Here is a 13,631-nt window from a genome sequence, read left to right on the forward strand (position 1 = left end):
CGGCCTTGAAGAGATACGAGATAAACTTGCTTTTCTTAGAAAAGAGGAAGATGGTGGACCCATTTTTTTAGAATCGGCTTAACCACAAAAATGCGTGACGGTTACTGTCTGAAAACCAGCTGCAGTATGAGGAGATACTTGAACTGGCTGACCCTAGGCAAGCTGACATGCATTCTTAAAATGGATGCTGTATAGAATTGTTTTAGAGCACAATGAGAAAGGGAAGTTTGCGAGGGGACAGAGCCGGGAACCGGGAACGCGGTCTTTTAATTTTGATTTCCTCAACCTTTGGAGTTTACCTGGCCACAGCCGGGCCAGGAACTTGACATCTGGCATGCAGAGCCCCGCGAGCCCGCTTAGACCCCCCCACTAGAGATATAACCTTCTGTAGAAACTTACACCAAAAAAAATATACCATAATAATCAGAAAAAAAGATCCAAAAAGCCAACAGATGAAAAAAAACCTGAAATTATTACAGATCTATATTCCCTGCACATTGCATCTACCTGAGTATGAAGTTGCAAAGGGGTTACCCTCACTATGTATATTGTATACATTACTTATGTGCCAAAACTTCCTCTAGGCACTTTTTGTCTTGAATTTCTGAAACAATGGTACGTGTTACCCCTTTATATACAATTTTTAACCTGGCCGGGTTTTGAAGATACACCCCGGCTCCTTGTTTCTGAAACGGTTCAAAAAGCAGTCTGACTCTCCACCTGTATTCCACTGTGGAGTGTGCGGAAGCAGGTCTGGTAAAGAAGGTTATCCCGTCAAAGGTCTGCTTATTTGTGGGTCTGTCCAAGTCGAAAAGAATGTGGTGGAGTAGGAAATTACCAAAAAACAAAAGCATGGCACCAGGGTGTTGCAGTGCCCTGGTGCATTTAACGGGAGACAGAGGGAAACTATGGGCTCGCTGTATTTCTTTGTAAAGGTCCCTTGATTGTAACTCTGGAAAAGCCCCTTTGAGAATCGTAATCACGATTTTCCTGGGGTCATCTTTCTCAACCCCTTCCGGAATTCCTAGGAAACGGAGATTGTTACGCCTCTGCCAGTTTTCCTGCTCCTCCATCTTCCACATAAGATCTTTAACCACCCCCTCGTGCTCATCATTCTGTGTTTTAAGCGTGGCAACGTCTTTTTCTAGTTGTTCAGTCCTTTCCTCCACCGAGGCCATTCGATCTACAATTTCGGCACAGGTTTTGTCGACCTTCCTGACCTTCCTTTGCAGTTTTTTGTCAGCCAGGCGCGATCTGCGACTATCTGCCTTGACTTCCTCCTGGAAGGTTTTGATGGATTGCAGAATATCTGTCAAGGCAGGTTTGCTTCTTGAGTCTCCATGGTCTCCCCCTTTGTCACTGCCAATGATTGTTCGATTGCCCCCAGAGGCTGCCATGGAGTTGGAGAATATTGTAAGAGGTGTGTTGATGTAGTTCCTCTTCAGATCCCTTGCATCCTCTTTGTCGGAAATGTCGCAATTCTTTTGAAAGCGATCACTATTTTTCTTCTTTAGTAGCTTTTTAGCACCCTGTTTATTTTTCTGAGGGTCCGTGTTGGGGCTACTATACCATTTATTTCCTTCCTCCCCGCTTGACAAGGAAATAATTATTTTTGATATCTCCGACTCACCTGTCAGACAGTAGAACTTGTCCTGATTATCAGGTGTTTTTTGGTATGTAATCTGGCAGTACATTGTTAACAGCTTGAGATGTTAGTAGAGAGCTGGCAATGCTTGCAATGTATTTAATAGTAGTTGTGTTGCTACTCAAAGTACTGATGTTACTACCGCAGCTAGTAGTATTATCCCCTAAGCTGCCTTCTATCACCAGAATCGCAGGTACTGAGGCGTTTCCTATATCTGCAGGAGAGAGTGTCTGAAGTCTGTGATACACCCAGTGCCGCAGGTGAAGTGTAAACTCTGACTTCAATCTGACTCGCCATCCTGCTTGCCTCCCGAGGACTTTCTGCTAAAAGATTGTCTTCCGCCCCTCTCACTGCACCGAAAATGATGGTGATTAAGGGAGGAGAGTAACCAGTTTCCTTATGTGATCGAGCGGTACATTTTTTGGCAGTACCCGCGATCACAGTGTCTTTTTCCACTGAGTGCTTGTCAAGGCTTTCTCCTTTTTCTCCCCCGCCTCTGCCCTTTGTGCCTAAAATGTCCAGCTTTTTTTGTCGGGTACTTGCCAGCATTGTGCTAGACTGAGAAGATAGTAGCTCGCTCTTCACCTTCCCCGCTCTTGCCCCTTTACCGGTCATTCTTACTTCGATGTTGCAGATGCGGTTGCAGATACAGAGTATCCCTGGAATAATGAAGGTCTTTAGAAAGTCTCCGTAGAGGCTGCAGCGCTGCTTGATCTGGGTGATTTTCCTTTCAGCGAGGTGTGCGCACTGACTCCTGACTACTTTCCTGTAGTTCTGACGTGCCGGGAAGAGCTCACGCAGGTCAGGATGGCGTCCTCATGGCAGGAAAGAGACGTGAGTACGAGCCGCTGTGTGAGTTACTCACCAGATCCAGATAGAGTTTTTCTGCCGCATTATTTTCTTTTGAGTTTGGCATATTTCTTATAGTTCTGGCAATTCCCTTGTATCTTCATTCCAGAAGGTATCCAAAAGCACATTAAAAACGTTTCTTAGGGGGATACTCAGCGGAGCATCTCCGCAAAGATGTCAGTCGGACGCCATATTGCCTCCCTGGCTGTGATGTTTGCGGTGAATAAAAAGTTGTATTTTAATTACATTTATAATATTTGTTTAAATTGATATAATTATTAAACATTGTAATACTTATGTAATTTGTTTAATTTTGGTTAAAATGTGGACATATAATTTTTATATTTAGAATTGTACATCTTTACTTATTTAATAAGGTTGGTAAAATATGTTATTTGTTTGAAGTAAACTACACTCTCCCTACTGTTGCAAATGCAGAAGTGGGAAATGTAAATGTTACCCCTCCGGTCTCCATCCCTTTTCCTACTGTTGCACATTTTGGAGTGGGAATAGTACATTTTACCCCACCTGAGTCTAACACTTCCCTCACTGTTGCTCCTACTGGGGTGGGAATAGAAAATTGTATTGCTCTAGTGTCCAAAGCTGTCCCTACTGTTGCACAGGCAGGAGTGGAATAGTAAATGTTACCCTTCCTGAATCCAATGCTTCCCCCTACTGTTACACCTACTATAATGGAAATAGTAAATTGTACCCCTCCTGAGTCCAATGCTTTCCATACTGTTGCACATACTGGAGTGGGAATAGTTAATTTTACCCCTCCGGAGTCCAATGCTATCCCTACTATTGCGCCGACTGGAACTGGAAAGTCAATTTTACCTGTGCAATGCCCAACACTTTCCCTACTGTTGCACAGACTGGAGTGGGAATAGTACATTTTACTACTCCAGAGTCCAATGCTGCCTCTACTATTGTGCCGACTGGAACAGGAAAGCCAATTTTACCTGCCCGAAGCCCAACACTTTCCCTACTGTTGCACAGACTGGAGTGGGAATAGTGCATTTTACTCCTCCGGAGTCCAATGCTTTCCCTACTTTTTCACAGACTGGAGTGGAGATAGTATATTTTACCCATCTGGATTCCAATGCTGTCAGTACTATTGCACCGACTGGAGCAGGCATAGTACATTTTACCCGTCCAAGTCCACCACTTTCCCTACTGTTGCACACACTAGAGTGGCAATGGTAAATTTCACACATACTGAATCTAAAGCTTTCACTATCATTGCATAGATCGAGATGGGAGTAGTACATTTATTATTCCTAGAGTTTAACTGTTTTTATTTTCCTCATATCACCACAGTATCTTGAAAACTTAGACCACCAAACCCAATCTATCTGCCACTCGGTCTATTGCATTCAAATTGTTCCCATTGCACTGATCCAGCCGGGTGGCCTCTAATCTTAAGTGGTGCCATTGGTGTAATCATTGGGTCTTAAATTCTATCTGTGGCACTCCCCAATAGGACAGACCGTATTATAAAATCATCCAACACTGCAGATATCCTTCCTGGGGTGCCTTCTATATACAGACGGCAGATCCATGTAGCTGCATAAACCAATTCATTACACTCAGTGGTGATGGATCAGTTTATTGTTTATGTGAGAGGGTTGGGCGGAAGGAAAAACGAGGAAGCCGAATTCGGGGATCAATTTTGATTGCCTTTTATTGAGAACAGTAAAGTCATCCAATAAGTCAGTTTGGTGAGAGGTAGTAGTGTTTCTCGATCCCTCTGGTACGGTGTTCGTGATCTTCTTTCTGTGTGTTTCAGGGTTCTTTCCCTTGGTAGGGCACCCCAGGAGGCTCAAGAAGGAAAGAAAGAAATGGCGTTAAATGAATCTGTTGCCACTAATATATGGGAAAGAACCCTCCACCATCGTTTAGCGAGATGCACCCGTCGTGCAGGACAAGGGACTGGTTCCTTTAAGTGGTTTTACTCAAGAAGAAGGGGTTTTTTACAGAAGCAACACAAAGGCTACCAGCATTAGGAGAAGGGAAACACCTGATTTCAGCCTCATTACGTCAAGAAAAATATCGGTGCTATTTGTGGGGGAGGTAAACAAGGAAGGGTGTGCTCGGAGATAAGGGGTTTGTGCGCAGGGTGTGGAGATAAGTAACGCCACAACACACACACGTGTTTGTGATATTTACAGTGCCAGGTGCCGTATTACACTTCCCACTAACCTCCCTTTACTCCCTCCCCGTCTCGCTTTACATATCGTGTCAACCGCAACTCTCCTGAGTTGCGGCGGCTCATAGTTATCCTCTGGGGGCATCCACTACTCCTCATCCATGTCTCCACTCCTTCTTCTGTGTCCTGGATGGTGTAAGAGCCGCCGTCCAAGATCGCCTTTCCGTGTGGACCTTCTTCCACTGCACACTCCTTCTCCATGTTTCTCCTCCCTCCTCCAGTACTCATTTATGCGCCTCCTCTTCGGCGTTCCCCTCATGCGGTGTTAGCCCCACCTCTCCGTCATCCCATTGGTTGCCATCATTCCTTGCTGGACTTCCTCCCTGTACGCAAGAGGCAGTGCGAGAGGTTAACCCTTTCTCTCCCTGTCCTTGTCGGTCGCTGTTCCATCACTTTTGGACTACAGGGTGAAAAGGAAGGAGACGCAGGGTTTCTATGGAGGCGGCCTCCTCACAGTTTACAAATCTCCCTCCCTCCTGGCTAGCAATATCAGATAAAAGATAAGACTGATTTGATCCCTGCTCAATGTACCTTTCAGTGGTATCATCCACCCCAAACAAATCTAACATGGAATTTAATGCAATGGCAGCTCCTACATATCTTTTAAGATGGACTCAATATTTGCACAGAATAGCTTAATCCCGCGATAAGTGAAACTTCCATGTTCTTCAACTGCACCTTCTACACCCAGGAGTAGGCTGAAATACAAATGTGTAGTCCAATAAAGTCTATTGATGGTATTTTCCTTTAAATTTGCAGGTTTGACAATTGAATATACGGTTTCAAGGAGCTATTCCATAATGGTTGTATTTCAGCCCCTGAATAGTATACTCCCTTATCCTATGTGGAGACATCATGTTTTTATCTTCAGCATACAGGAGCTTCCAATACCAAGTGGCTATTTCCTTACGTTTAGGTCTCCCATCATGTAGAGAGGATTCTAATATCCAGCCCCCCCTATCTCCGAGGTTGGGATTGCAAGTGAGGATGACAGCTGCACATATTTAAACCTAGAAAGTGTATCCTGAGATTTGGCTTTCAAGACTTCCCATGGTAAGATTCCTTGTACAGTCATCAAGTCCTCCCAAGCAACAATCCCTGCCCACCTTAATAGGAGACTCAGCCCATCCTTCATGCATTCTGGGGTGCCAGGAGAATCCCAAACAGGAGCAAAATTGGAGTAACATCCTATATTTAATGTCTTCCTCACCTTAAGCCAAAGGTTTAATACGGTCTTTAAAACCTTTAGTCAAAACTTCCTAAAGAATTTTGGGGCTCCAAACTTATGCAATAAAACACTCTCCCAACTCCCTTATAATTTCATTTAAAAGCTTCCCCATGTTCAGCTGTCCGTATTCCAAGAAGCCTTTGGAGGTTTTTAAACCGAAATGCTATGCATTATATGTTTTAATCAGGTAGAGCTAATCATCCCTTCTCAAGAATGTGCCTCAACTTCTTAGCTAGTTTTGCCCCACGGAAGGCCCATATAAAGCTGGATATTCTCCCCTGAATCTTGCTGATGATTGATCTTGGGAAAGTGAGGGGAATACTATTAAATATATACGTGAATTGGGGGATGATTCACATCATAATAAGTTCCACTTGACCATAGACTTTGCAGGTTCTTCCATCTTAACAACATGGAATACACCTCCTTATTTATTCAAATTGTTAGCTGGCATTTCCTCCAATGGGTTAACAATAACAGTCCTAAGACATTTTAACTCAGTAGATATGTTCTCCCTTCATCCATCTAAATTCCAGCACATTACCTCTATCTTCCAGTTGTTGACCAGAAGCATTTGATATATAGATGGGGCTTCTGACATACCACTGTTCTCTTCGCCTATAAGTAAGATCCGCTTGTGCTGTAGGAGACAGGACTGACCAGACACCCCCCCCCCCAGTTTCTAGATAGAGTCATATATTTCATTGCCCTATGGGGTTTCCTCTGGACCCAAATAAACCTTCCACAGATCGACTGCAATTTCTGCAACTGAATTTTACTAAGCTCCAGTGGTACCAATCTAAAACAATAAAGTTCCTTAGGTAGTACATTAATTTTTAAAACATTGCACCTTCCAACCAGCAAGAGATGTAAACACTCAGGAGCATATTATCAAGAAAAGGCGTTAAAATTATCGCCGCTTTAGCGGCAGAAAACTGCCGCTAAAGCGGCGAAAATGGGCTTGATAATATGTCCTTGAGAATTCCCATAGAAGCCCATGTTCTGGTGTCAACATGGGCTTCTATGGGAATTCTCTGCGGCATATTATCAAGCCCATTATCGCCGCTTTAGCTGCAGTTTTCTGCTGCTAAAGCAGCGATAATTTTAAAGCCGTTTCTTGATAATATGCCCCCAAATTCTGTCAAGCTCATTTTTAATTCTGACCAGAAAGGATCCCAGTCGGCAGCTATCAATTTAGCCAAATAAGTTCTAATTTTAATACCAATGTACACTACTTCCTTGGTGATCCTTGTGTCATTAAAGTGAGCTTGTTTGGTGCAAATATTCTATAATTAATTTATGCCCAGAAAACTGCCCGAATTGATGAGCCAGATGCTAAATTTCCGGCATTGCTGCTGCTGGTTCTGGAGTGACAATATCAACATTGTCAGCACAGGCAAGCACCCAATACTCTTCCTGTCTGTACTGAACCAATTTAATCACAGGGCTACATTCCAGCATAGTCAAGAATGGGTTGATAGATAAAGGGAACAATAAAGGAGACCATGGGCAACCCTGCCTCATCCCCCTGGAAATAAACACTGATTCTAAAACCTTAGCGCAAATTTGGGCAGCAGGTGTTCTATACAGAGCCCTTATTGAGATAATAAAACCAGGCCCAAAGACTTGCCAACTTAGAATTTTCCACAAAACTCCCAAGAGACACGGTCAAATGCCTTTTCGGCATCAAGTAACACCAGTCCAAATGGGAACTTGATATACATTAGCCAGATCGAATAAGGTAACCACCCTGCTGATATGATTGATCGTTCCTCTTCCTGGGATGAAACCGTGTTGCCGGGACAAACCCAATGGAGTAATAACCCAAGCTAAATGCATAGCCAGGATATTTGCATAGATTTTATCATCACAATTCAGTATGGAGATCACGTGATACGAAGCAACACAAGCAGTCAGGGAGCATAGTCAGAGCTAGCTGAGTGGCTGAACAGCCAAAACTGCTGAAAATGCTGACATTGTCTAGAACTGTCAAAATGCCAAGGCCCCTGGAACTGACCACGGCCGAGGAGGTTGTGCGGTGTATGCTGAGAACTCTCAAGCCCACGCAGTGGGAGCCTGTAGGGAGCCTGTAGGAACCGGTGCTTGTGTCTGTGCCGTGTTAATGCAGCGGAGAACAGAAAACAAGTGGCTGTCCTGAGAACCGAGGGCAAGCAGGGTGTGCAGGAGAAACCAGTTGAACCCCTGCCCCAGCTCCTCAGCTCAACTTAGGACAGGGTGAGGAGAGGTCTAGGAAGCAGCAGGTGGGCTCAGCGGTTTGCGGAGACGGCCGGCACAGTTCAGTGCAGAGCGGTGCCAGCGTTGATGGTCGTAGCTCCTGGTGTTGTTTGCGGTGCCCATCTGTGTCCTCACCTGGCTGGAATTGGACCTCGGGAGCTCTGGGATTGCAGAGAAATGGGGGCAAAGCAAGTGGGACGGAGATAGGTCCAGATGACTCCGGTAATGTAGACGGTTCATCTCTTTTGTCAAAAATAACAATATTCGCAGTATTAGATCCATAGACCGAGCATATTACACATTTAGTGGAGTCATCAGCACATTCACAATCACCCAATGCCCATACTTATTGAAGAGTGTCCTACCAGCAATACGTATGGTTTGCTTTGCAAGGATGGCGACACCTCGGGTTGTAGTGCCCTGCTGCGTGCAAGCTAGTAAAGTATAGCCCAATTCCGAAATGATTCTATGCTTACCTCAGGGAATATGAGTCTCTTTAACATAAACCACAACAGTTTGTATTACTCTTAGCTCCTGAGCAACTTTCTGTTGTTTGGCCCTGTTGTTGAGTCCACAAACATTAAAGGAGCATATACAGAGCCTAGTAGACATCACACAATCTCCAATTTAACCAGACGTGGACCCACACTACTTTGACATAGTTAATATAAGTCCGCAAATGAAACCATATTGCTCCAACCTTACCACCACATGGCTTATTCCCATCTTCGCCCAGTGAGAACCCCTTTCCCCTACCCCTGTGGCCCCTACCATACTTACAGTGCCCCCCTGACCCACCGAATCCCGTCACCCCCAAGGGTCCGAAGTGATGGGGAGCCCCGCTGCTAACCCCCTCTGTCATATATATCCTAACATACCAATTTATTTAAAATCACCTTGAGGTGCCAATCTTAAAATCTTGTCCATTCCTGTCAGCCTACCAAACACCCACTTTCCGACATAGAACCCTCCCCCGCCCCAGAATCTCAACATTAAACACTCATTAACTGCAGAAACTCTTTGGCCTTCACCTCGGAAGAGAAAAACTGGGCTTGATCTGTATGCATAACCTTGAGTTTTGCAGGGTTAAGGAGATAAGCCTAAGCCCATTTGCTCTGAAACAATAGAATCAATTGCTGTAGTTGCCAGTATTTTCCAACTGTCATATGACAGTAATCTGCCTGATGAAGAACTCATTCCCCTTCCCAATCCTCTTCCTATCTGGCTGTGCTAAGTCATACAGGGTTTGCAGTGCCAGAAAGTTATTCAAACAAATAGGAATTGCCCTTGGTTTATGTGGTGTATGTCCTGAAAGATCATATTGTTTAAAGGGGTCCCAATGAGCTCTCTGGACTTCCAGGTCCCAGGACCAGTGTATAAGCTCGGGAAATGCTTATGTAAAAAGTTCAACGATAAATTTCTAAACTTCTGATCCTTCCACACCCTTCCATATGCCAAGAACTTTGAGATTGTTTCACCTAAGACAATTCTTCAAATCCGCCAGCTTCCATTGTGTGTCATCCTTCTGAGACATTAACGTATCAGTTAGAGTTCTCTGGGCTGCAGGCTCATCATCTAGTGTTGAGATTCAATTCTCTGTTTCACTGATTCTCTCAGCAAATTGTGAGCACAGCTTGGCAAATCGGCGAATAGAATTCTGCAACTTAGGGCAAGCCCCTTGAGTTCTTTGGCTCTCCGTCCTGGTCTCTTTCCTGTGTACCATAATACTTTGATAGATAACAGAGAGTGAGACTTCGCTAAAGCTCTCAAGTGCACCTGGAAAGGTCTGTCTTGGCACACTAGCCCCATCAACCCGGAGTGCAGACAAAAATGAATAGTCACATAAAAGAGCCCCTGCAGCTTCATTTGTTTGCCACATCAGGTAATTCCTTCTTTTTCCGTACAGTGCCCGATTCAGCATGTCTACTCCCAGTGTCCTCTTCTTCCAGGTTTAGGCTAATCAATTCACTCTATCCACTACCTGGTGACTTTCCCCTGAACACCGCTTTGAGGCATAAGAAATCTCATCCCTGGAAGAGATGGATGGATCTGAAAGGGAAAAGAAATTCTCCCTAGGGTCTGTCTCCTTCATGACATCAGGATTGTCAGGACTGTCAACTTGCTGCGCCCAGATCTGGCCCTTATAGTCCCCCTTCTTAGGTTTTTTTGACCTCTTTGTAGGTGTTCCTATTAAGGATAGGTCCTTTATCGGGACTACCTTTAAGTGCTTGCCTGTTGCTTCTGTGCCCAGCATTGTTGAGGATTCAAGTGTAGGCCCTAGGACTGCACCAACAGAGGCCCCCAGACCCTCCCTCCAACGCTGCTTCGTGCTCAGAGACTTTGCTCATATTATCCCCATTAAACAGGCTCATCTCAGTGCCGCTGATTCTCATAGACACATATACTGGCAGCTCGACTGTCAGCAACATCACCAGTAGCTTCACTGTCCATCATGAATGGTTGACTATTTCCTTTTTTGAGGGGAAGAAAAAATGCAGGTGTGGATTACTTCCTGGGCCCATTTTCGCTGAGGCATGCTCAGCATTAGACGCAGCTGCTACCCCAGTTCGCTCCACTCTGCCATCATTCTGTGCTGACCTGTAAGCGTCTGCCGAGCCACGAGCCTTGGATCCTCTTGCAGTTTACGGCGGCATTACTATTAAGGAGGAGGCTGCACTGCCCCAAACGTATTAGCAAAGGTTGAAAACTGCAGGGAAGACACCAGGTAAGCCAGGATATTGGGAGCAAATGCTGATGAAGTTGGGCGCTGTTTAGCCACTTTAAGATGGTGACCATATGACAACTCTAACACCAGTCCTTTGTTCTTGTTTATGTCTCTTACACTTTTTAGTGTATTGTACTTGAGCCGGTGAGTGTGATAAAGGCCATGGAGCTGAAACAAAGACATTTCATGAAAACAATCAATGGTTAAACCTTCGATAAAGTTAGGAAAACTTTATTTATTCTTTTGTAACAACTCATTCTTAAAATACACAAACATTAGAAACTCCTTAGGTATAGTTATACGTTAAAGTTATCATTTATGGACCACTTTTAAATGTATATTACTTTATTTATTATTTTGTGACAAACACAATTCAAAGTACACAAAACTTTACATTTCTATTCTTCTACTTTTCATGTATAACTTACACAACACTTCAAATTATTATAAATCACACACAGTTTATTCAAGTCCGTAGCCAAACTACTTTATCTATAACTTACACCTTCTCCAGTCACTGATTATACCCTTTTATATTTTATCAGTCGTACCATGTAAAATAATATTACTTTAAATAGTAGTTATAACATCACAAATAATATATTTTGTGAGAATATAGCCCAGAGTGAGGATTTGACTAAAACACACTCTAGGGTGACCAGATAACTAGAAATACTCTTTTTACAGCAAGGGTGTTGACAGAGAAATGTGGGAAAGTGAAGTGTCTAGCCCATGAGAGATCAACTGTAAAAAAACAATATTTTAAATATCACATGTATTATCATGAACTGGTAGTTAATTAATTATATTATGTGCAGTGCATCACTGTAGTTTAATTAATTCATCAGCAGTCAGAATTATTGCTGAACATACTCTATTTTATTCTATTTGTTTAATAAGTTATATAGTACCACTGAGCCTGACATGTATAAGGTGTTTTAAATCATAACCAGTAAAACTGAGGATTATTTCATCGAGAAGGACATGCCACAGAAACATTCAACCAGAAGGTTAGACAAGAGGCAGGTGAAACAAAACATCTGATTGGTTAGGGTGCAAAGGAATAGGCAGAACAAAAGGTTTCAGAAATTCCTTGAACAGGTGAGTCTTGAGTAAAGACACTCAATGACACTGGCAAGGATTTCTATACTAGTAGCCCAGCTACACAGAAGGATTGGTTGCTGGGTATGGTCTACTTGACTTAAATTCCTAGACAAAGGAGTCTTTGATTCTCAAGTCTATGGAGCCTACAGATATAGTGAGAAATATGGGAAGGTATGGAGTGAAGCATAGTCTGCAATGAATTCTGGTTGGATGTCATTGTTAATACAAATAGTGGGATTGCATGGTAGGCTGTATGACTCAGTATAGCTGTCAATTGCAGAGCTACCCTGAGTTAGGTAAGATAAGGGAGAGGCAGACTTGCCAAAATCACATTACATTGGTGGTGATGATAGAACAGTTTCATTTTAAGAAGTGGAGATAGAAGTGTGAATTGTATCAGGTCACATGATAGCTTTATGTTCAATATATTTACCACATATCTCTTTTCATTTTCCTAGAGTTGAGATAAAAGTGGACTCTAAGGGGATGAATACTGGACATTTGATTGCAGAATTCTTGCTGCTAGGCCTGACTGAGGATCCAGATGTGAATATTTCCTCTTTGTATTATTCTTTGTGATGTATATGGTCACACTCATAGGAAATACCATACTGATTACAGCCTGGGTCTTTGGTCCTTGTCTTCATACTCCTATGTACTTCTTTCTGGGGAACCTCTCCTTTTTCGACATCTGCTACTCAACAGCAATTATTCCTTACACGTTTGTCCAACTAATTGCTAGGAGAAACAGAATGTGTGCTTCTAGCAGTCATGGCATATGATTGTTATCTAGCCATAGTGTTTCCTTTGCATTACACAGCCATGATGAGGACGTCTGTTTGCATTACCATGGCATTTTGCTGCTAGTTAAGTGTCACTGTGATGTCTTTCTTGGACACATTTGTTACATTACAGTTACCATTATGTGGGGCTAAAATTATTAATCATTTTATATGTGAAGTGCCAACTGTTCTGAGGATGGTGTGTGGGGACATTTTTTTCCTCAGAGATGGTAATTTTCTCTGTTGCATTCTAAGTACTATTGATACCAAGCCTCTTCACTGCCATCTCCTACACAGGAATCACCATCACATTTGTGAAAACCTCCTTGTCTGCAGCCAGATTAAAAGCCTTCTCCACTTGTGAATTTGATCTGATCATTGTCACCATATTCTAAAGCACTGCCATCTCCACGCACATGAGACCAGTGTCTAAAAATACTGAATATCAGGATAACATTTTTCCTGTACCTTACACAGTGATACCCCCAATGCTGAACCCATGATATACAGTTTGAGAAACAAGCTTTGTAGAAACTTATCCATGCACATTTTTTGATAAACGATCAAATATTCCAGTCAAATGTGCAGTAACAGCCAAAGGTGCATCATGTTTGCCAATATTTGGTCAGGTATCACTGGTAATCATGTATTTTCCATCAATATGAAAATAAGGAAGAAACATAAGAGTACATGGTGGAAATGATTGAATTAATTAATTTTACTTGTGGCATCACTTGGAATGCTCAATTACATTTTATTTTTAAAACGATGCATTAGTAAATTTGTATAGATCAAACATGGATATATTTGAATGTTTTTTTAAATAGCTACATTATAATTAAATACTCTTGTCA

At 42.9% G+C, this 13,631-nt stretch overlaps 1 pseudogene; it reads left to right on the forward strand.

Annotated features, from left to right (window-relative positions):
• The first annotated feature begins 12,481 nt into the window (after nucleotides 1–12,481).
• Nucleotides 12,482–13,333, forward strand: LOC146822273 (olfactory receptor 2D3-like; annotated as a pseudogene).
• The last annotated feature ends 298 nt before the right edge of the window (nucleotides 13,334–13,631 follow it).

The sequence above is a fragment of the Triturus cristatus genome, chromosome 6, assembly GCF_964204655.1.
Source record: "Triturus cristatus chromosome 6, aTriCri1.1, whole genome shotgun sequence".
In the NCBI taxonomy this organism is placed as follows: Eukaryota; Metazoa; Chordata; class Amphibia; order Caudata; family Salamandridae; genus Triturus; species Triturus cristatus.